The sequence below is a fragment of the Vicugna pacos genome, chromosome 19 (genome assembly GCF_048564905.1).
Source record: "Vicugna pacos chromosome 19, VicPac4, whole genome shotgun sequence".
Lineage (NCBI taxonomy): Eukaryota > Metazoa > Chordata > Mammalia > Artiodactyla > Camelidae > Vicugna > Vicugna pacos.
The window spans coordinates 34,400,472-34,424,103 of record NC_133005.1 but is presented as its reverse complement, the minus strand read 5'-3'; the positions used below and the strand labels follow the sequence as shown (position 1 = coordinate 34,424,103).

At 52.4% G+C, this 23,632-nt stretch overlaps 1 protein-coding gene across 1 annotated transcript in view; it reads left to right on the top strand.

Moving 5' to 3' along the window:
• The first annotated feature begins 6,851 nt into the window (after positions 1-6,851).
• The window catches only part of CDH22 (cadherin 22), a 120,208-nt gene continuing 103,427 nt past the window's right edge, over positions 6,852-23,632 (top strand). Inside the window, exon 1 of the mRNA XM_072944316.1 lies at positions 6,852-7,137. The gene's annotated coding sequence lies outside the window, so the exon portion shown is untranslated. The remainder of the gene's footprint in view (positions 7,138-23,632) is intronic.

The following is a 23,632-nucleotide window of genomic DNA, read 5'->3' as shown; positions in this document are numbered from 1 at the left end:
TCTTCCCCAATTAAACTGTGTTGCTACTAAAAACGAGCATTCCATGAGGAGTGAGGTGATGGTGAGGAGACTATAAAGGGAAGTAAGAAGTCCTCACTCAGAGTGGATGATGTGTGAGTTGGGGCTTGAAGCCTGGGTGGGAGCTGACCAATAGCAGGGGATGAGGTGGAGCCTCTTGAGTAGGGGTACTACGGGAGCAAAGACCTGGAGGTGGGAACAGATATACTGAGGCAGAGCACACTGGCTCTGGGAGAAGGTCGGAGGGAAGCCCTGATTTGTAGTGTTTGCCAATTTCCATGGTGTAAATACTCTCAACGTGCTCAGTTTCAAGGGCTTGCAAAACTCCTGAAAAATCCAACAATTTGCTTTGATGATCCAGTACAAGCCAGCTCCAGCCCACCATTGCTTCAGGTATCAATAAGGGGGCTGGCCAGACAGCATCGACCTGGGAAAGAGCAAGGAACGGTTTCAAAAAGCAGATGTTGAGCAGAGAATCCTGGACTCACAATTGGAAGGGCCCTCAGTCATCATGAAATTATCCCCTGCCACTCCTCCTGCATTTTACAGGATAGAAAACCAAGGCCAAGAATGAGCCAAGGATTTGTCCAAAAATTCACAGAATTGGAGCCAGAACCAGGACTGGGCAGAGATCTCAGACTTTCCAGGCTGACTAGCTCCCTCTCCACTGCTTCTTATAGGATCATGATCCATGATGGCTTCAACAACTTGACAGTCAAGGACTCTGCCACCCAAAGTGGGAGGCAAAGGACGTGTGTCCCAGGTCCAAAGGAGGCCAGAAGTGGGTAAGCTTAATGACATCTGGTGGAGGGGTACTTAATCTGGGTTTTGAAGGATAAACAGGAATTTCCCAGCAAGACAAAGGAAGAAAGAGATACCCAAGGGGCAGGAACAGCTTTATAAAAGCTCAGAGTGTGATTTTAAACAACATATACTGAAAGCATTTGGCATCACCAGGACGTAAGGTGCAAGGAGGAAGCAGTGAGAGGTAAAGCTAGAAAGGTGATGCCCTGTTCCTCGTGCTGAAGCAATAATGGTGGGCTTTCAGGCAACTGCAGAGGAGCTATTTTTAGATGGGTCCTCCTGCCTTATCAGAACCAGGTGAGTGAGGTGGTACAGCAAGGTCCACTTCCTTATGGCTGAGGGCCTGCAGGGAGGGGAGGCCCAGGTTCTCCAGCAAAGTGGCCTTCCCCTACTGGAGCTCAGCAAGTCATTCACCCCATGGTGGGTCTCTTCCCCCAGGCCCCCTGCTGATCCCTCTTCCCCTCCTGCTGGCTGCTCTTCTCCAGGCCAGGAATAGAACCTCACATCTGACAATCCTCAGCAGTGTTTAAATTTAATGGGCCCTCCTGCTTTTTTCCTCCTCAGCACCTGGGCTGGGCGCTCTGCAGCGGCCCTGGGGAGATGCAGGTGAATAATTCAGGAAGAGTCGAGTGTTTGAAGTGTTGGGGGGTGTGTGGCAGGGCTGTCTCACTCTCCCACACTAGGAAAGGGCCGCAGGAGTGATGGTCCAGGTGCCTGGGCCCTGTTCTACTCTCCCTGTGTCTTTAGGGCTTTTCAGGAAAGCCCAGGGGAGCCCTATTCCCATACCCAGGCAGCCACCTGCAGTGTGGGGCCTCAGGGCTGCAGACACTGTCTAGGGCTAAAGCGACGAGAGGGGAGGAAGGGGAAGGCATGCCTTTCCCAGTGGGCTACTTTGGATCTGGATCCAGAGAGAAGAAGAGGGACAGAATGTGGGGGGGGTGCGGAAGGTTGGGGTCTAGTCCTAGAGTGAGGTTCCGAGAGCAGGGTCCAGGGGTTGGAATGCAAGTAGAGATGGAGGGCTAGTCCAGGCAGGGTGGCTGAAGAACTCACCCGGCCTGGGGGCGTGTCTGCTGTCCGTGGTGCTGCCGCAGCCCGGATCCGGGTGGCGGTCCCAGACTTGGACAAACTTTCCTTGCCCAAAAGTTTCCTAGGCACTGGGCTCTTTCCACATCAACTAACCCCCACCCCTACCCCCAAACAAAGTAGGCTTTCCACTTTCTAGCTTTGGCACCTTTCCACCCATTTTCCTTCCTTCCTTCTCTCATTCAACTGATATCTGTTGAGCATCTACTATGCAGTATGGACAGGATACAGCAGTGAACAAAACTGAGTCTTTAACTCCGGACTTGTTTTCCACTTCTGTGCCCACTCCCTTGGGGAGAAAGGGGGAGAGGCAGCTGGGCTCTAACCCCCGTTCTGCCCCTGACTTAACTCTGACTTTCTGGCTAGTCACTTCCCGTCTCTAAACCTTCCCCATCTGGAGCATGAGGCTGATAATCCCACACTGCTGAGATATTGTTCTCCTTAATTACAGCAAACATTTATTCTAAGTGCTTACATGGATTTGCTCATTTATCCAGCCTTTGACGTAGGCACTGTTATCATCATGCCCGTTTTACCTACGAGGAAACTGAGAGGTGGAGAGGTGAAGTCACTTGCCCAGGATGACACAGCTAGTAAGTGGGGTGATGGGTTTTGAATGCAGACAGTCTGGCCCCGGGAGGAACGCTGTGGGGTGTTCAAGCGCGCAGCGGGCGCGTAGCACGTGCGGCTCCCCTGCCGGCTCAAAGCCAGCCGGCTCTCTCCGGGGCGGGGCAGCCTCCCCCGCCCCCGCCCCGCCCCACCCCGCCCCGCCCCTGCGCTCCCGTCGGCCCGGTGGAGGAAGCCTGGGGTCCGTAGAGGCACAAAGGGCTTCGAGCCCCCGTGGGGGGCCCTCCATCCCCATCCCTTCTGGGAGGGGCTGGGGTGCGTCCTGACTGCTCCCTGCCAAGGCCCCACGGCGGGCTAGAGGCCCCAGTCCCCGCGCTGACATTTCTTTGGTTGTTCATGTCACGGCCCTTCAGTCTGCGCAGTTTTACAAATGTGCTGGCAAGATGAAAGGCGCCGGGAACAGCGACTGGAGAGCAAGTTCGGAAAAGCTTTTAACTTCCAGCTCCTACAGACAAAATGGGAGGAGGGGGAGGAAAGGAGGGTGGGAGAAGAGAGGAAAAACAGAGAGAGGGGAGCAGAGGAAGAGAGTAGGGGAAGAGGGGAAAGGGAGAGGGAAGGATGGAAGGAAGGAAGGTTGGGAGAAGATAGAAAGGGAAAAGGGAGACATTGAGAACAGGAGGGGAGGGAGGAGAGTGAGGGAAGAGGAGGATGGGGACAGAGAGAGCCATAATGGGACAGTCAGAGGGGAGACAGAGGGAGATTGAGGGAAGGAGACAAACAGAGCTAGGAAGGGACAGAGACACGCAGAAAGAGGGAGGCAGAGAGAATGAGGGTGGGTGGACAGAGGAAGTAGGAAGTGGATGGAGAAAGACACAGAGACACAGTGAGGGGAAGAGGGAGAGAGAGAGGTGGGTGGAGGCGGGGGCAGGGGGTGGGGGGAGAGCAGCCAGAGAGAAGAGTAGGACAAGTAGAAAGAGACAAATAAGGAGACAGTCACTAAGAGAGAAAGAGTCAGGGAGACCCAGAAACATTAATGGACAGAAGGAGACAGAGGTGAAGGGGGTTGAGCAGGGGAGACAATCAGACAGTGGGTGAGAAGGCAACAGACAGACATTAAGAAACGAACTGGGAGATAGAAAGATGGAGATGGGCTGCAGGTGAGCACAGAGAGAAGCGAGGCCCTGTGGGCTCCAGCCAGGCCATGGTGTGAAGAAGAAAAGGAGAGAAGAGCCAGGAAGAAAGGCTGAGCTTGGAGCTAAGAGTAGCCTTCCCGCTCCATTGACACCTGTTCAAATTCTCCAGGTGTCCTGAAGCAGATCCTGTCATTAAGGTGCTCAGGCTAGAGCAGTGGTTCTCGATTAGGGGGTGATTTTGCCTCTCAGGGGATGTTTGGTAATGTTCAGACCCATTTTTGTTGTTACAGCTGGTGGGGCGGGGGCAGGTAGATGTGCTAATGGTGCCTAGTGAGTAGAGCCCAGGGACGCTGCTAAACATCTTACAATATCCAGGACAGCTCCCCTCCCCCAACAAAGAATTATCTGACCCCAAATGTCAGTTGTACCAAGGTGGAGAAACTATGGGCTAGAGGGAGGAAAAAAACCCTGGACCTAGGTGACAGCTCCAAAGGAAAACATGCTTAGGGCATCCGGACGGTGTCGAACTCTCTTCTGATGGAGGTGAGAGGAGGACTTCAACAAACCCCTTTGCAGAATCATTCTAACCATGGCCCCACCCTCCTCCATCCTCCCTCACCCTATCCTCATGCCTGGAAGAGTACTTTCTCCCTCATTCGTACACTGTCCAGGCTATAATATAATCACACACAGGTTCAGACTTCTAACTAAGCACCTACAATGCCTTAGGCATGTTATTTGCCCAGGGCCAGTATCGCTTGCACATGAGTTCTATGTGTGGGCTCTGGCCCGAGCCTGCCTCAGTTTGAATTCCTGCTCCGCCACAAACTACTTGGGTGACTTGGGGCAAATCTATAGTTTCTCTGTGCCTCAGTTTCCACATCTATAAATTTATAAGTTGGTTGCTATGAGAATCATATGAAATGATTGATGTAAAGCCATTAGCACAGGGCTTGATATGTGGCATGTGCTTACTAAATGCTAACTATTGTTATTATCACATAATTTTGTTGGCACAGGAACAGTGAGGGAAGTGGCTTGCCCAATATCACACAACCTGCTCTCAGCCCAGTGCCTTCTCTGTCCTACCACACAGCCTCTTGCTGCCCCTGTCACACTGCAGCAAAAGTCCCTACTTACCTTCTTGAGACCAGGGGCCAAGGTCAAGCCCCTGTACCAACCTGATCTCACCACTTGCCAGTGGTGGGAGCTTGACATTTCAGTGTTCTGTGCCTCGGTTTCCCCATTTGTAAAATGGGGCTCATGCTAGTTAGTATCCGATTGTTGTGAGGACTTAAAAGCAAAATCATGGCATACAGCAAATGTTCAGTCATCACTGATGGTGACCTCAGTTTGTGTTCAGAGCCTAACATAGTGCCTGGCCCAGCGTGGACATTCAGAGGTTTGTTGGAGGGAGAAAGAATTAGAAATAATGGTGGAAGTGAGTCTGAGGAGACACAGGAGATCTAGTAAGAGTCATGGAGAGAAGAGTAAGATCAAAAGAAAGATGTGTCAGTTCATTCAAGGAACATTTATTGAGCACCTACTGTGTGAATGCAGATGTGAGAGCAACAGCATCCCAGCCAGAACAACCTGTAGTTGATTAAGCAGATCTGACGCCTGAGATGAAAGGCACACACCTGTGCCTGGAGGGAGGGAGGGGAGAGAGGGGCAGATGGAGTGCATGGCCAAAGTGAGTCGGAGGGGAGGGGCAGAGCAGAAAGTGAGGAGATGCATCTGGAAGGGCTAGCCTCTGGTCTTTGAAAGCATGAAAGAGTGGAGGCTAAGAATAGAGAGGAGAGGGAAGAGAGACCGAGAGAAGGAGGGTGATACAAAGGCAGGGCTGGGAGAGATCAATGAAGGGGAATAAACCAAGAGAAGGACTTAGGGGAGGGAACCGAACTGGCTGTCGAGATGGAGGATAAATCTCAAAATAAATATAAGAGTGATGGAGTTTAGTGGGAGGGGCCTGAGTGGCAGCCAGTGGGAGAGATTCCAATCACCAGGGAGATGGAGAGAAGGGCCAGGGGGTGGGGTTGGAGATGGAAATTAGGGAAGGAGGCAAGGCAGGAAGCAGGATGGGTGTGAGGTAGAACTTGGATCCCTGAGGACCCACAGGAGTTCAGGGGCCCTTGGGGTCCCTGCTCCCTCTTGGCCTTGAACTTCATACATCATTATGTGTCTGGTCACTGACAGCCTGGCAGGACAGAGGTATATGGGGGTCTTCTGCTATCCTGCTATCTGACTGCCCTTTGGGAGGGTCCTAAGGGGACACCTAACCCAAAACAAAGGGTGGGTCTATGGAAGTCATTGGTCCTAGCCCACCATCAACAACCTGATACTGAGAACTAAGGAGCCAGAAGTCTCCTTAATTCGGCCTCATCCTAGAGAGATGAGACTAGAGAAATCCAGGCAGCCAGGAGAAAGAAACTGGGCCAGGCAGAAAGACCTCAGGGTGCCAGCTAGCTGGATTTTAAAGAGAATGGAAAACCCACCTAGTCAGTGTTTCAGGGCAGTGAAGGGACAGGATTGGGAAGGGATTTTATTGGGAGGCTCTGGGGGCCAGGACTGGTGCTAAATTTAGAATAAGGATGTCTCCCCTGCTTACTCTGTTGGTTGCAGGATGTCCAGCATCCCAATTCCCACCCCCTCCGCATTCCCCTCACCAAGAGAAGGAGCCCGGGTTCTCTTCCCCTAACACCTGACCTCCCACCTCCCTGGAGACTAGGCTCCGGCCTCTGTCCACCTCAACGTGCAGTGATTGCTTCTGAAAACTGGCGCCTCTGTGCGGGGGGCCTTTATGGGCAGCCAGCCAGGGGCGGCCACTAGAGGAGCCTGCCCCCACCCTCTTCTGCGCCCCCTGTCCTCTGAAGCCCGACTCCTATAGTAGTGGGAAGGAAATAGGGAGCCCTGGACGCAGTAAAGTCAAGTGGTGAAGGGTTAGGTCTGAAACTGGGGTCTCCGGGGGAGCTGCCAGGCTGGGAGGGAGATGGTGCCCCTCCTGGGGGCGCTCCCTTCGCGCGGATCTGCGGTTGGAGGAAGGAGGGGCACCGACCCCCGAGGGGTTCCTGGCACGCGGCAGCCGGTGGGACGGAGAGGCGGGCCTCTCCCGGAGGGGGAGGGGGCGATCTGGGGGCAGGAGCTGGGGCTCCCCGGCTGCGGGGTCCCGGCCCGGCGGCCGCCTGCGTCGCGGCGCGGCGCTCCTGCCCGGCGGGCGCTGCATTCTCCGAGTCTCCACCAGAGGCTGCGGGAGGAAGGAAGGGATCCGTCCCTTGCACACTTCCCCCCTAGTCAGACACGCACACTCCCTCGCTCCCGCTCGCTCACTCCCTCGCTCTCTCTCGCTCTCTCGCTCACACACACGCGCGCACCCGCCGCCGCGGCTCCCCCTCTCGCGCCCGCTCTCCCTCCGGCTCCTCCGGGCGGCCGCCGGGCTCCGGACTCGCCCGCTCGCCAGCCCGCGCCGGGGCTCCCGCCACAAGCAGCGTCCCGAGGCGGCAGCACTGGGGGGAGCCCCGGGCCGCTCCCCGAGGTAAGAGTGCGGGGTGCCGCGGGAGGGGCGGCCGGATCGCCGCGGAGGGAAGGCTGCCCAAGCCGGGAGGGAGCCCCCCAGCCGGCTGGAGCGGCCCGGCAGGCGGCGCGGGGGGGCCGAGCCTCCCGCCGCATGGGGAGCCCGGGTGCCCGCGCCTGGCCCCCGCACGCCCCCTCCTCTCGGCAGGGCGGGCAGGGAGGGAGTTTCCCACGTCCAAACTTTCCCCGGCGCGGAGCCGAGCTGCCTGTCGGCCGGGAGCCCGCAGCCCCCGCCCGCCCGCCCGCCCCCCCACCCCGCCCGCTGCGCGCCCCGGAGCCTCCGAGACCCCCACGGGCTGCCGGGTGGCAGCGCCCGGGGCCAAGCCCGCGCGCCGAAAGGGGCCTGGGAGGTGGCACACAGCCTCAACGCGGGGGTCGGGACCTAGGCGTTCCCGGCGCCCCCCACCCCCTGCTGCCGGGTGTCAGCTCCCGGGCCCCTCCCAGAGGCGGGGTCCGGACCGGGAAATACCGCACGGCATGAGCGTGTGCGCGCGGGTGTGTGTGTGTGTGTGTGTGTGTGCGCGAGGTCGTGCCGCGTCCAGGGGCACCCAGAGGCTGACTCAAGCCGCGGCGACACGCGCGGCTGCGGCCACCTCAGTGGGAGGGGGAGAACTGGCCCGCGGGGAGCCCCCGCCGGCCCCACCTGCGCGACCCCGCTGCCCTCGGGCCGTCGGGCGGGCGGGAGGACAGGCGGAGAGCTAGGGGCAGCGCTCCCCTTTTCTTAGCACCGGGTTCCAGCAATGCTGTCCCTTCCACCGAAGGACTGGGCTGACGGCCTCACGTCCAAAGGGAGAGCCACTTGGGACTGACCCTAGGGGGCGGGGGCGCTGATGGGGGTGTTGTGGATTGTGTGGGCATGTTGAAGGCTGGGCAACCCGTGGTGGGTACGGTCGGGACCCATCTCACTAGAGCCTCTGGACTCGACCTCCCCTCTCCTTCCCTGGAGTTGTCAGGCCCCTGCCCAGCCGGGTCGAGGCTGGAGACCACCAGGAGGGGCTGCAGCGCGAGGAGCTAATCTGGAGTCCCTCGGGGTCTCCCCGAGCTGCAAGGGCACCCTCTGGTGGCGGGCAGAGAAGCCGCCGCTTGAAGCCGGCCGAAAGCTTCCAACACTCGCGCTTCTGGGAACCCTCCCGTCTACGCGTTCCGGCCTGACTTGAGGTTGGGCAAACCAACTGTTTCCCGTGGGTCTGATTCAGCTTTCTCCGAGTCCTTAGGTCTGGCCAAGGTGCTCCCGGCACAAGCAGAGGCTCATGTGAGGGCTTGCGTGCTGCCTGCTCTCTGTCGGCCCCTCCTGCTGGGTTCTGGATCTCATCCTCTTCTTCCCCCACTAGTCAGCGCCACTGCCCTATATCAGCATCAACATTGCCTTGGAACCCATAGGCTCCTCCTAACCATCGTGGCCCTCTGTCCCTCATTAGTACCCCTTATACTTGTCCATCAGTACCCACTCCATCCCCCTTAATTACCCCTATTCTACAGCTCATTTTGGGATTTGGTCTCTACTCATCCTTTGGTCTTTGACCATCTATGACGATTTCTCCTCCACCCACCTTCCATCTTGCCTACTTCAGTTTCTCTCTGTGGCAGTCACCTGTTCCCTCACCTTCCGTCTGGCCCAGCTACTTCTCCACTCCATTCCACTCCTATGCCTCTCCCTCTCCCAGTGTCTGGGACATTCCTCTTCCGTTCCTCCTGTAACGGAAGGCAACTGTTGACATTTAAACCCTGCTTCCTGGGGGTGTCTGCGTGCCTACCTGGGACCACCCCAGCCAGCACCTCTGGGGCAGGTTCTTTGCAAAGCCAGCCAGGTCTCTCTCAGCCAAGGGGCTGCTGCTTCTCCTGAGCAGCCCTCTCAGCCAGCTCCTGGGGATGAGGAACCCCTTCCTCTAATCTTGACTATGAGCATGTTAGAGACCACCTGGTACCCACTCTTTCCCCTTTCAGAATCCCGAGTCACACAATAAGCTGTATCCAGAGCCAGAATGGGAACCCAGGTGTCCTGACTTCCAGGCCTCACCAACTCCACTTGCATATCCAGCAGGTCTAGGGGAAACAAAGCAATTTCTAGCCTTCACATTGCAAGCAAAACAAGACAACACCTGTTTAAATGCAAGAAGTGTTTAAATTAGCCCCCCATGCTCCTCGGCCAGGACCCAGGGAAGACTGTTGAAATGCCTTTTGCAGAGAAGCCTAAATAACAGACTCGGAGGACGAAGCTCAGTCCCTAAAGGTGCGATGTGACCCCAGGCAAGTCACAGCCTTTCTATAAAAAGAGTGTGTGTGGAGGGGCTGGCTGTGATCACCAGGACATTTCTGGTGGTCTGGAATAATTGTGCCTAGAGCCTAGACTGCCAATCCCCCGGCTGTTTCCCAAGGCTCTGCTTTATCTGAGACCTTTGCAGGAGCTCTGCTTGACACAGCCCTCTTCGAGGGGGTGCTGAGCAGGGGCCCAGGAGGGCCTGTCTCCTCTGAGTGAACAAAGTTTGGAGTTTATTTATCACATGGGCAATGGGAGTCAGCCAATTAAATTTCCTTGCCTCTCTTTCTGTTCTTTTTTTCCTGCCCCTTTTTCTTCCACCAGGAAGCTCCATTCGGAAATGCAGCCTCAGGTATTCCGAGAAAGAGAGAGAGAGAGAAAATGATTCCTGTTTATATAACTTGGGCAGCAGCCGGTGCAGCTCGGCCCAGGAGGGGGTGGGAGCTGAAGATGTAGTCAGGTGGTTCCAGGGAAAGAGGAGACTCTGAGGGGATGGTTTGGGCTGCAGCCTCAGGACTGGGGGCTCCCCATACTACCCTGAGGTGGCCCAAGCAGGATGCCAGGGACTGGGGGCAGGGAACTCAACCCTGTCAGGCTGAGAGGAGCCCCAGGCCTCAGGCCAGGTTCAGGGAGAAAAGTTTCAGGCCCCAATGAAGGTGGGCATACCCTCCCCATCCTCTAGGACTCCTCAGAGCATGCTTAAGATGGAGCTCTTGACTAGAGGACTTTGCTTCCTGGAAACTTGTGTTTTGATACAGGCCTCTCTAGAGAAAGCCTTGTTTTTGTTTTTGTTTTTGTTTTTGTTTTTGTTTTTGTTTTTGTTTTTGTTTTTGTTGTTTAAACCATCAAGACAGGCTGTGACATCAACGTTCTCATCAGGGCAATGGGCATAATCGAATTTTGTCTTTTCTCCCATGGAGGAGGCAAGGACTAACAAGAAACTTGCCTGGTCTGAGCTCTATGTATCTGCCAGAGGGAATGTTTTTCTCATTGAGGATGATGCAGAGTGGCTGCTGGGACAAGGTGGATGGAGGCATGGCTGTTGTGTACAGTTGGGCATGTTGTTGACTGTCCAAGGGCACTACAGTACAAGAAGAGAGTAGGGACTGAAGTCCGTCTTAAGCTCCACTCAACAAATCAGTGCCCTAAAGGCAAGCTAACTCCTTCCTATGGAGGGAAGGATCCCTTTCTCTAATTTGCAAAAAAAAAAAAACAAAAAAAAAACCAAAAGGCTTTGTATACTCACTAGCCATGGGTTGTTGGGCTACCTGCACCCAGAGGAGGGTATTTTTTTAATTCCCACAAAAGTAGCTCAACTGGTGGTTAAGGATATACACATCTTTAGCCCAGTTCTCTTACAGTGGGGACACACTTCTGAATATGTGAGCCTGAGTCTGAACACATGGGGTGCAGGGACCTAGAGAAATTCCCTTCCTCCCCCACATTTCCTTCCAGGCTCCATCAGATTAAGCTGGGAGCTTCTTGCTTCCTCATCAGACCCACACCCTTCAGCCATCCACTTGCTACCAGCTCCCTCCTTTGTCATATATTTAAGCTGATTAAGAATATGGGCACTGGAGTTAAGACCAGCCTGGATTTGTGAATTGCTGGCTGTGTGACTCCGGGGAAGTTACTTTACTTCTCTGAACCTCAGTTGCCCCTTCTGTGGAAGGGATAAAAAGTATAATATCTACCTTATTGGGTTGTTGTGGAGATTATATGTGCATGAGTATGTATGGTACTTAGCACAGTGCCTGGTACACAGGACACTCCATCAACAAAGCAGTCTTGTTACTGTTATTATCCCTGTTTGCGTCCCTTTGTTTCCATGGGGCAGCTGAAGGCAGCTGTTCCCCTGTTTGGTTTTGCACATGACTTTGCCTGCCTACAGCCCTGCAGGAGGGTGAAGATGAGTCAGGACCACCAGGATCTGTCTCTGACCTCAGGTTCCTTCAAGGGACTGGCCAGTCCCTGCATGTGGCTGGGGCATCAGAACATGTTCTAGAGCCCCACAGATCCATTTCACCCTAGTCTCAACCTCTTTTCTCTTCTCACATCCATCCCAAGATCCCTGCTCTGGCTCAGACCTCAGTGGATTTGCCTAAACCATTGTGGCAGCTCCTTCCTGGTCTCCCAGCCTCTGATCCCCTCCCCATCACAATCCCTGCTGCAGCCAAAGCGATCTTTCTCTAACGCAGGTGGGATCGTGTCACTTGCTTGATTAAAACCTTTCCATGGCTCCCCATCGCCTACTGAATTAAGTCCAGACTCCACACCGTGACATTCAAGGTCCTTGTAATCCGTCTGCATCCTCCTTTATCTCCCACTGTGCCTCCAATCCGACACTCCCGCATTCAGCCACACCTGCCCTTCTACCTGAACACCCTGAAGATCTTTCAAAGCATTAAAGACCCAACTCAGATAGTATCTATCCCTCGCTTCCACTCATCTGTCTGTCTGTCTGACCATCCATCCATTTGTTATCCAATTTAAATATATATATTTGCACATACATATTCGATGTTTAAGCATTGTGCTAAATGCTAGAGATACAACAGAGAACAAGCAGACAAGATCCCAGCCGACAGGAGTCTGATGGTCCTGGGAAGGAGACAGAGAGTTAAACAATTCTCATAAGCCATGATAAGAGCCAATGTGGAGGGCAGCAGAGGCTTCCAGAAGGAAGTGGTGGTTAAGAAGAGACCTGCAGGTTGATTAGCAGCTATCTAGGGGATGAAGGGTAGCGGGTGCCGAGGGAGGATGGGAGCAGACTCCAGGCCAAGGAGTAAGGGATACCAGGGTCCAGAGGTGAGAGAGAATATTGGAGGAACTGTAAGCTCAGTTGGCTGAAGTGGAACTCAGGGAGCTTGGGATGCAGGTGCGGAAGTGCAGGAAGCTAGGTCCTGTGGGTCTTGAAAGCCATGAGGAGGAGCTCAGACTGCATCTTAAGAGCAGTAGGGTACCACTGAAGGGTTTTCAGCAGGGGAGTGGCATGAAGGGATTGCCTTTAAAGAAGCCTCCCTCTGCTGTTGAGTGGAGAATGGATTGGGTGGGGAAGACGGGGTCCAGCACTGCCAGGAGCCAGGCCTGGGGTGTAGAGAAGGATGGTGAGGTTGGAGGAGTAGAATGGACAGGGCTGGGAGACTTGGTGGACCAGGGGGACAGGAAGAGTCCCTGTTTCTGACTTGGGAGGTGGTGTGGAGCTCTGCAAGGAGCAAGGCTTTCAAGAGGCGGAGACCAGCTGTGAACAGAGTGTACATGAGATGCTGGTGGGACATGCAGTGGAGATGCCTGATGGAGAGACCCAACCCTACCCAGGGTTGCCTGGACCCTCTCCAGTGGGCTGGATCAGCCTACTATACAGGATGGAGGGTAAGATGGGCCCATGGGGCAAACCTGCTGAAAAGTTGCCAAAGACCCTATAGGTTGAGGGTATGTTGCTGTGTATATTTCACCGGCCTTGTTTTTCCCCTGGTCTTGTTAATTTCTGTCATTTCTTTATCACCTAAGTAAATATATGTTGTGTTTTTAAACAGACAAGTTATAGATCAACAATATGAGAAACACAACAACCTCCTGATTAAAAGCACGGGCTCTGGAATTAGAGAAAGCCAAGTTCAAATCCTGGCTCGGTCACTTACTAGCTGAGCGAGGCTCTGTCTCCATCCGTAAAATAGTTTTAATAAACCTGCCTTGTAGGATTGTAGGGAAGAGTAAATGAGATGAAATAGACAAAGGGCTTAGCCCAGGGCTGGTCTCGTAGGAAGTCTTCAATTTAGAGCCACTACATACGTATGTATGTGTACATTTATATGTATATGTATGTATGCATCCTTTTGTATATGAAAGTGTTTTTAGTTAGCCATAATCCTACAACCATTTGGCTAACATTTCGGTGCATATCCTTCTGATGTATATGGATTTTAAAAAAATGGCATCTTGCTTTATACATATGCCTTTGTAACCTGCTTTTTTTTTTTTCACTCTGTAATATATTGTGAAGGTCTTGCCATTTCGATAAATATACATCTACATCATCATTTTTTAAGAGCTGCATGGTTCTCCATTGTATGGCTGGACCATAATTCATTCAACCAGCCCCCACTGTTGGCCATTTGGTTTGTTTCCAATCCTTCGCGATTACAAACAATTCTGCGATGAACATCCTTGTACACACATCTTCACGCTCTTGTCCGATGATTTCCTCAGAGACCACTTTGGACATTTTTGGCAGGAGGCATGTGGCCCTGACCAGATTCATCAAATAGAAGCCCTTGGGCCCAGCAAGGAGGGGGCTTGGGGGGTGGTCCCTAGGGAATGGAGAGGATGCCCGATGGCAGAGAACTGTTTTGGCCCCTGGAAAGCAGGCTCTGCTGTTAAGACTGGACTTCCCTATAAGCAAAGAGCCCCACCCTCTCTCTCTGTTGTCACTGTGGTGCTTGCAGAGTAAGGCAACAGGGTGGGGGTGGGGAGGCGGACTCTGTGCGTGTGTGATGGGCAGAGTGACAGACACCAGGCAGGCGGGGGACATGAGGTGGATGGGCCCGGGCAGGCTGATGGATGGGTAGCTGAAACAGATGGATCCAGGTCACTGGGCAGTGACAGGCTGGACAGATTCAGGTGACCAGACAGGACTGTGGCCTCACAGTGGGGCCCACAGGAACCAGGAGCTGAAATCCTGCATTCAGGGACAACGAGGAGTTCCCAGGAGAGGCAGCCAGACTTTGAGGCCAAGAGGCTCCCAGGGCTGCTTCTGTCATCCAAGCAGCTGTTTAGGACGAAGCATGTTAGAGTTGAAAGGATCTTTAGGCGTTGATGGGCCCCACTCTATTATACAGACAGGGAACTGAGGCTCAGGAAGGAAGGTAATTTGCCCAGGGTCCCAGAGTGTCTCAGCCACAGACTGAGTCCTTTGCCTCTAACGTAGTCCATTTTCACTTCCATCTTTTCAAATGAACCTCTCACCTGGGCTTGAAAGAAAGGGGACCAGGTGGGCAGAGATGGGAGATAACAGCACAGCACGGGAGGGGGACTGGGAGGTCAGAGTAAGCCTTGTCGTGAGTTTCTCTGTCTCTTCCCTTCCTACAATTCTCTTTCTGCCACCCTACTGTGTGCTGTTGAAAGCACGCCCCCCCCGGGGCCTGGCCATGCCTCAGTTTCCTCATCTGCACCTACCTGAGAGGTTTGTTTGAGAAGATTAAATGAGCTCATGGAAGTAAAGCCCTTAGAACAGTGCTTGGCCCCCAGTAAGTGCTCCATGAGCATTAACTACTAATATTTTACTAAACATCACCACGATTTGCCCTTATTTTTTCCTTTGAATCCTGTATGTGTTGGTGTGCACGTGCATCCTCACAGGTGCCTTCAAAGCAGGCTGTGTCCCCTTGTGGGCAAAGAAAACACGTTTCTCATCCTATATCTCATCTTCACCTCTCACCGCCAGGCTCCTCTAGCCAGTTGGGCATGTACATAGTAGGTGCCCAATAGATGTGTCTTGAAGTGGCTCATTGACTGTAAATTGGTAGAAGGGATTCGGGAAGGTATATTGGGGAGGGAGCCTTTGAGCTGACTGTTGAGGCCCAGGATGGTGTTGCCACGTTGGAGGTGGCAGGGAGGGCATTCCAGGTGGTGGGAACAGCATGAGCAAAGGGGGGAAGCTTGGTGACCATTTGCATGACAGCTCGTTGCCGGCTGTGACCAGAGCACAGCGTAGGTAAAGAGGAAGAATGAGAGGCTGAGAAAGGGGAGGTTCGGTAGAATTCAGAAGGCTTGGACTCTAGGCTGAGAATGCAGGCAATAGGGAGCTATAGACAAGAGTAGAGCTTTAGGAAGATCAGGCTGATGGCGTTGTTTTAGGATCGACTTGGAGGAAAGAGAAGGGAAGTGAAATAGTCGTGGAGACAAATGTGTTTGGGGCTAGAATGAGATCATGGAGAACAGGGGCCAGAGGGAAAAGGTAGCCTGGAAATAGGATCACAGGGCTACTGGTTGTGGAAGATGAGGGAGATGGAGAAGTGAAAAATGACGAGGTCTTAAGTCTGGGTGTCTGGGAGAAATGGGGTGCCATCAACCACGTTAGGGCTTTGCATTTGGGAGATATGGGGAAAAGTTGGGATGCCAGCTAAGATTATACATCCATCCAGCATCCCATCTAAGCCATCCATCCATCATCCAATCCATCTTCCTCCTGCCCACCCTCCTCTGTTTAAACATCCATCTGCCCAATCCGCCACTCCTTCCCCCGCCTCCACCCCTCCATCCATCCACCCGTCATCCAGCACACCTGTACCACTGCCTTTCTCTCCATCCTCTGCGAGTTATCTATGCACACTTATTCACTCCGGATCTTCAACTCATTCATCCATCCAACCTACATTTTTTGTAAGCCTACAATGTGCCAGGCTCTGGTAAAATCTTACCAGAAACATTTGGAGATGCTTGCTGGATAATGAAGATAGTGATTAGAAAAACCAATGGAAGGGACCAGAATCATTTTACCTAGAAGAAAGAAATTTGAGAGGACACTTTATGTTTCTGAAGTTATGGAGGATACCCGAAAAGAAGGTGGCCTGCAGATCAGCTGTATTCTATTCCCAGGACAGAACAGAGGAGATTGGCTGCACTTACAGCTGGAGGGATTGCAGTTAGCTTGGAGGGAGAACTACTTTATTGATCATTACAGATTTCTGAAGCACCTCCCCGATAATGTGTTTGGGCTAAAGGGGTATACAACATCTATAGGGGTGACTTAGAGGGGATGGGTACAGACCGGGCATTTATGGAGCTGTTCGTGGAGAAGGACTCAGGATTTGCTTTGAAAAAAGATGGGGATGAGTGAGTGGAAGAGTGGAGGACCGAGGTGAGGGGACCTTCAGGGGAAGCAGACAAACCTGTGGCTGGGATGAGCCAAACCAAAATAGGGCACCTTAATTCTCAAACAACCCTTAGAGGAAGGGCCCTTCCATTCCCCTCACTCAGCCTCCATCCTTCATAAGCCAAAATCTCTCTGAGCCCCCACCCTCTTACACAGCCCTGACCCCTTCCCAAAGCCTCTATCTTCCTCGGTTTAGCCTTTGATCCCTTCACTGAACCCGTGTTGTCTCTTCTGAGCCCCCAGTCTCCTCACAAATCCCAGGCCCCCATTCAAACCCTTGTCCAGAATCCCCCACTCTCACAGAGCGCCCCCTCGTCTCTGAGCTCACCTCTTTGGGAAAGCTCTCTCCTCTCATGGCAGAGAGCTTCCGTTCCTCAGAATCCCCAGCAGAGCTCTTGCTCCCCTCTACAAGAGCTCCAGCCCCCTTCAGAGCCTCCACCCCCTCCTGGAGCCCCAGATCCTCTCCCTGAGCCCCATCCCCTCCTGGACACCCAGCCCCTCGTGGAGCACCTAACCACTTCACTTAGCTCCTGGTCGCTTTCTGCATGTACTTCCCCTATTCTCTAGCAGAATTTCTGTCCCCATTCTGAACCCTAGTCTCCTCTCTGAGCACCCTGTTTCCTCACGGAACTCTCATGCCACGCCCATCCCAGGGACCAGACCTTGCTCTCCAGGCTCTGTCAGTCAGCAGGTGGTGGCTCCAGCTCTCCAGCCGTCTCTGGGTTCTGCATCAACTCCCTCAGCCCACTAGACCCTCCCGCCAGCCTGCTCAGTGCCCTGGGGGGCTTTGGGGTTGGAGGGACTCATAGGTCCCCAAATGGGCCCGACTGGGGGCAGAGACCAGCAGTTTTGGCAGCTCAGCTTCAGTTCGTGGGCTTGGAGAAGCTGGAGACTTGCTGCTTCTGGGTTAGGAAAACAATCACAAATTAGAGAAAATGCTTTGGGAAATTGCTCTGCTGCGTGAGAGGGAGGCCGCCTCGAGAGGGAGGGAATGAGGCCCTAAACCAGCAATGGCTCCCCGTGGCCTTACCCATCAGCTCCAAACCATCTGCTTGGCGTTTGAGGTTCCAACGCATCATCTGATATGGTCACTGCCTGAGCACTGACACCCACCTGGTTCAGCTAAGTCATCATTCCAAGGTCCACATTTCACCTGTGGACCTCTGCTCACCTGGGCTGAGCTCGTCCACCCATTCAGTCTGAGTGCCCCTTTCCAGCTCTTCACAAGCCACTGTTACCTGTCTGGACACTGATGGTTCCCTCAAGGATGAGAACCAACTCTTGTACTAATGGCAGATGGGCAGCTGGATCTGGGTATCAGTCCTCATCTGATACATATTGGCTGGATGGCCTTGGGCAAATCCCTTTGACTTTCTGAGTCTCAGTTTCCTCATCTGTAAAGTGGGAAGAGTAAGACCTCCCTTACTGAGTTGTTACTAGGAATGAATGAGGTAAGGGGCCCATGGTACCCTCTCACAATAGGTATCAAAATAATGAAGATGTCCCTCCCCACCTTATAGCCAGTTCAGAACACTGGGCCATGAGGGCCTGCATTTATCTATGAATATTCGCTTATCAGCCACATCCTCAGCCACTTGCTCTGTACCTTCTTGCCCATCATTCCTCTACTGAGACGATACAAAAAGATGGTACATGAGCTTCAGGACAAGCACTTGGGGATTCCTGATATAAGAAGATGAAGCAATAAATGTTGAACTTTATGAGTCTTCTGGAGGAATTTGAGTCAGGAGGAATTAGGACAGTAGCCAAGAGCTTGGATTCTGGAGCCAGACTGCCTGGGTTTGAGTCCCTGTGCTGTCCCTCTGTAGCTGCCTAACCTTGAACAAGTGGCTTAACCACCTCAGTTTCCCCATCTGTAAAATAGGAATGATACCACAGCACCTGCTTCACTGGGCATGGTGAGGATTAAATGAGATATTATTTGTAAAGTGTTTAGAACAGTGCCTGGTACCTACTAAGCCCTGGAAAAGTACTTGTCCAATAAAATTGATGAAGGATTCAGGGACATAGGAGTGGACAGCAGGGGAGCTCAAGCAAGAAAGGAAATGGACTTTCAGAATTGGGTTTTTGCAGAACTGAAGTCTAGCCAGTTGCTCTTCAAATTGGCCTCTTTCGGAATAAGGAGAGCATGGGTTGCTCTCGAAGTAAAAGGGATTTTTCTGGACACCACTGGAGTGTTTCATTTGGAAAAGGTTGGGCCCAAGGACACTACATACAGAGGCAGCCTCTGTGGAGGGCAGCAGAGAAAGGGATCCAGGGTTCTCAGTGGCATCTCTGAGCCCCAAGGGTCTGACTTGCCCATTCTCTGGCCCAGAAGGGGCACCTGGCATGACTACTCTGTTCCTGTCAATGACAGGTGAGACCCGTTGCTGTGTTCTCATGATGGAGGGGGACCAAGACACTTTGTCAGGGGGTCTCAGAGAATTCCCTCCCAGTCTGGCTGAGCAGGGACTGGTGGGTGTGTCCTGGAATCCACTCCTCACCACAGCCCTGGGAACGTGCAGTGGACCAGGCGAGGTCCTTGCCCTTGAGGAATTTGGGAGAAACAGCCAATTCCTGGAGTCCCTCTTCTCCTTGGGCCTGTTTCCTCGTTTGTCCTCTTCCTTGTTATAAGGTGGTCTCTCCACCTGCCCCTCTCTTTTTTTCTTCCTCTCATGGCTCCTCCCCAAGCAGAGGATGGGAGGGGCCCCCAGGGAGGCGAGAGAGTTTGTACAAACTGAGGGCATGACTGGAACTTCTGATTGGCTGGTCAGGGCCATTCTTTTCCCTGGTTGCCATAGCAGCCATTTCCTGAGGTTGTCAGTGATGAAACTCATAACATTGTTTTCAAATAATCCGTGTAATTGAAATAACAATTGAGCTGTTAACTCGTCTCTCACACCCAGGCTGGGACAGATCCCACCCCAGGAAGCTCTGGCCCCTCCCTACCTCCTCTCTGAGGCTCCAGCCCCTTCCTTGGGTTGGTGGAAGAAAAAGGAGGTAAATTTTTTATAAAATCCTAGAAATACAGGCCCCCAGAGCTGAGCTAGAACTTAGAAACTGGAATCCCCCTGTTTTTTTTTTTTTTGCAACCAGAGGCGCAGTGGAGGAAGGGACTTAACCAGAGTCACGTGAGAAGGAAACAGCTGAACTAAGACATACAGTTCTGTTTGTCAGTGAAAGTCGGAGTTGATGTGTTGCATTGAGGGGTTGATAGAAGACCACAGAGCTGCCTCCTCTAAGGACTTGATCTTGTACGCATCCTTACCTACCCCCATTTTACAGGTGAATAACTGAGGTCCCGAGAAGTTAATTTTAATGCAAGTGTTTTTATAACTTTTCAGAAAATACTTGTTGAGTGGGTAGATCTCAAACAGTATAGATCACTTCTTTCTCCAATCCCTTCCCTGCCAACCAGGAACTAAGATCTGGCTTCTTCAGTTGGAAGACTTCCTGGAGGAGGGGGTTGAGGGTGATCTGGGGACAGGTGGCTTAGAGGAAGAGCAGGAGTGGTTCCTGGAGGAAATAAAAGGAGGGGGAATTTCTGAAGTACTGACTCCCCCACCCACCCCTAGCTTGAGTCAGAGGCTGCGTATTCAGAAGCATAAATGTGAACTACGCAGTTCCCTGCCCAGTCCTCAGTCTGGGATGTGTTGAAAAATGGAAGAAGCAAGGCGTCTTCTATGAGTAAATGTCTCCATGCACACAATGCAGGTCTGCACAGACAGCTCCCTGTAGTGGAAGCTCTACTGAAGATAAAAGCCTTAAAAAAAAAAAAAAAAAAAAAGTCTGCCTGCTGTCCAAGGTACTAGCTGGGTCTGCAGGCTGTGTGGGTGGCTGGGGTTGCTGGCACTTACTGGGACTGAGGATGGGGACAGTTCTCTGAATGTGAGACTGGGTAACAGCAAAAGGTTGGCTTCCTTTCCTGGACTCTAGAATGTTGGAACCGCTAAGGGTCTTGGCAACCATCTACTCCCTCTGTTCATTCATTCTTATTTATTCAACATTTATTGAGCATCTACTCTGTGCCAGGCACTGTGTGAGCCATGAGGATATGAGAATTAGGGACACCCAGTCTTCATCTTCAAGGACTCTTTCAGTCTTTCAGTGTGGGGAAGACACATACACATACACACAAGCACACATGCATCCTTTGTGAAGGAAACAACTTGGGCTCAGTCCTGAAGAATAAATAGGAGTTCTCCAGGTGGATAATGGAGCAAATAGCATTTTAGAGGCGCAGCATAAGCAATGAAATGGAACTAGTCACAGTTTAGAGAACGGCGAGAAGTTCTGTGCGGCTCAAGTGTCAGCTGCCTTTGAGGAAACTGGGTTCTGAAGAGGGGCAATGACTTGTCCAAAGTGTCACCTTGAGTTGGGGCACAGCTAAATTACAAAATATCTTATTTTGTCAGAAAGCCAGAACTTCAGAGCTAGTCAGATCTTTGAAAGACTCTAGTCCAAACTGCTCATCTTTCAGATGGGGAAATAGAGGATCAGGGATGTTCAGTATTGTGCCTGGGGTCCCACTGTAAGGAGGTAGCAGAGCTGGGATTTGAAATCTGGTCAGTTTGAAATTGAAGTCTGAACTTTTTTCACAGAACCAAAGTTGGGAGCAGGGTGAGGCCATCTCAGCTCAGCTGCAGAAGGCTGGGCAAGGGCAGGCTGCCCCAGTGGGACCCGTGCGTGTATGGGACAGGCAGCCTGGGCCAGCTCCTATCCCATTATTGGCACTCGATGCTTGCACAGGTGGAGTATGACTCCAGCAGGAAAACTCAACAACAAGACCTTCCTCTTGGCTGGAGTGAGCCTGGTCCTGCTTGCAGTCCTGCCTCTGACTCTCTGAGTGACCTTGGGTGAGACATTACCCCTCTCCACTTCTTAGTTTCCACAATCATCTCTATCTTAGGAGAATCCTCCTTGCCTACAGTCTGGGGCAATTGTTCTTACTGGCCAGTGGGGCGGGGGCATGGTTTGGATGCCCAGGGGACATTTGATAGTGTCTAGAAACAGTTTGGTTGCCAGAGGTACTACTGGCATCTGGTGGGTAGCGGCCAGGGATGCTGCTGAGCATCCTACGATGTGCGGGACAGCCCCCACCACGTTATCCAGCCCCAAATGTCAACAGTGCCAAGATGGAGAAGCCCTGTAGTCTGAGCCTTGTTTGTGAGGAGCAAATGAGGCCACAAGGGTGGACATTGAGGGCTGTGCAGAGGTGCATCTAGCCCAAGCTGTAATGTAGAGAAGCAGCAGTGGCCTTGATGTTGGGCAGACCCAGCGGTGTTGAGAAGTACTTAACCTCTCTGAGCCTCCGTTGCTTCATCAGTGAAACAGAGGCGGTAATAATAGCACCGATCTCAGGAGACCGTTGAGAGGGTGTGATGAGATCATGTACGCAGATGGCAGAGGAAGACGGGAAGCCAGGGGGCCCCCAGCCTGAGCCCCTCTACTGCAAACACAAGCCCTGAGCCTTTAAGCTCAAACTCCAGAGCCAGTTCTGCCACTCAGGGCTATCAGATCTTAAACAACTTAACCTCTCTGGGCCCCAATTTCTCATCTGAAAATGAGGATTACAATAGTACCTCCCATACCGGCTTGGTGGGAAGATTAAAAATGAGTTAACAGATGTAAAGCACTTAGAATGGAACAGAGCAAGTGCTATGCAAATGTTAGCTACTACTGTTGTCATGGTGGTGGGTGTCGCTGTTGTTATTATTATTATCATATCGATTCTGTCTTGCACAAGGCACTCATACAAGTTGCAGAAGGTGCCTCAGACACAGGCCTCTCCAGATGCCATCTCTCGACAGCTTTCTGCCTGTCCCTCCTCCCAACCCAAGCCTCTCATGGACCCAGCAGAGGCCCTCTGCGACCCTGCCAAGGCTGCTGACCTCCCCTTCAACAGCTCCCACCCCCCTGGTCTATAGCTTCATGAGTCCTATCTCCACCCTCACCCTCCTCTTCTCCTATTGAGTCTGCCAGAGCCAGAGATAGCTCTGAGAAGCTGACTTCATGGGGAGGGGTACATGTGGGTCCCTGCAGCTCACTCTGTAACTCAGGCCCCGTCACACCAGCCCTCAGCCCTGAACACTTGTATCCTGAGCCTCGGCCCACCTGGATTAGCGCTTGGCTAACCCTTCAGAGAATGGATGAATTCTGTAGCACAGGGTTTCTCAACCTCAGCGCTATTGACATTTGAGGCTGGATAATTCTTGGTTGAGAGGGCTTTTCTGTGCCTTGTAGGATGTTTAGTGGCATGCCTGCCTGGTCTCTACTAAGGAGATACCAAGAGCTCCCCTCCACCAGCTGCAACAGCCGAAAGTGAGTCCAGACCTTGCCCAATGTCCCCTAGGTGGCAAAATCATCTTTGGTGGAGAATCACTCTTTATGACTTTGTTATAACATGAGTTTCTGTCTTACAATAACCTGGCAGAGAAGCTTTTAAAACCTAATGAATGTCCTTAAGTTGGGTCCCTGATGCCACTCTCAACTTTATCCCATTTTCCAACTGAAATTTCAATCCTTTGACCCATTGTCTAAACCAGTTGGCCACAAACATCAGGCCCAACTCCCAAAGTCTCAGCCATAACCAAAGCCCCTGGATCTTAACCTTAAATCCCGAACTTCAACCTGTTTCCACAACCCCACACCTTAATTCAATCCTAAATCCTAATTCTAAATTCAAATCCTAATCCTAAACTCCTGACCTCTTCCAAAACTTCAGCTTCCTTAACTTCAAACAGAATTCTAAATCCAAAGGGTAGCCCAGCAGGGAACCTCCACTTCCAGATCCTTCCAGCACCAGCTCCCAATCCCATCCCCTGTCCCTTCTGGCCTCTGGAGATTCTTTGGTCAAGCTTCTAGCTCCTCCCCTCCAAAGTAGCTCCAGGTCCCGGGGAGAGGCAGGAAGGGCTACAGGAGTCAGAGGCTCCGGGAGGCAACACTGTCTACCTCAAAACCCCTCCCTCACATCACCCCAGGCAACCCATCTGGAAATTCTATTATTTATTCATTTGTTTATTGAAACATTTAATGAGCACCCACTCTGTGCAGGCTCTGTGTTGGACACCAGAAAAACAGTGGAGAATTGGAACCAGTTGCTGCCTACTCTCTGAGGGAGAGAAAGAAGTAGACAAACAAGTAGACAGAGTGTTAAAAACAGTGGTTCTAGAGCCATTCGAGAAATGGCCACTGAACACCTATTATGTGCCAAGCAGCATTCTAGGTGCTGGTGGTGCAGCCCTGAGCACAAAAAACAAGACCCCTACATGTAGAGCTTCCATTAAAGGGCAAGGAGGCAGATAGTAAATCAGTGAATGTGTACTG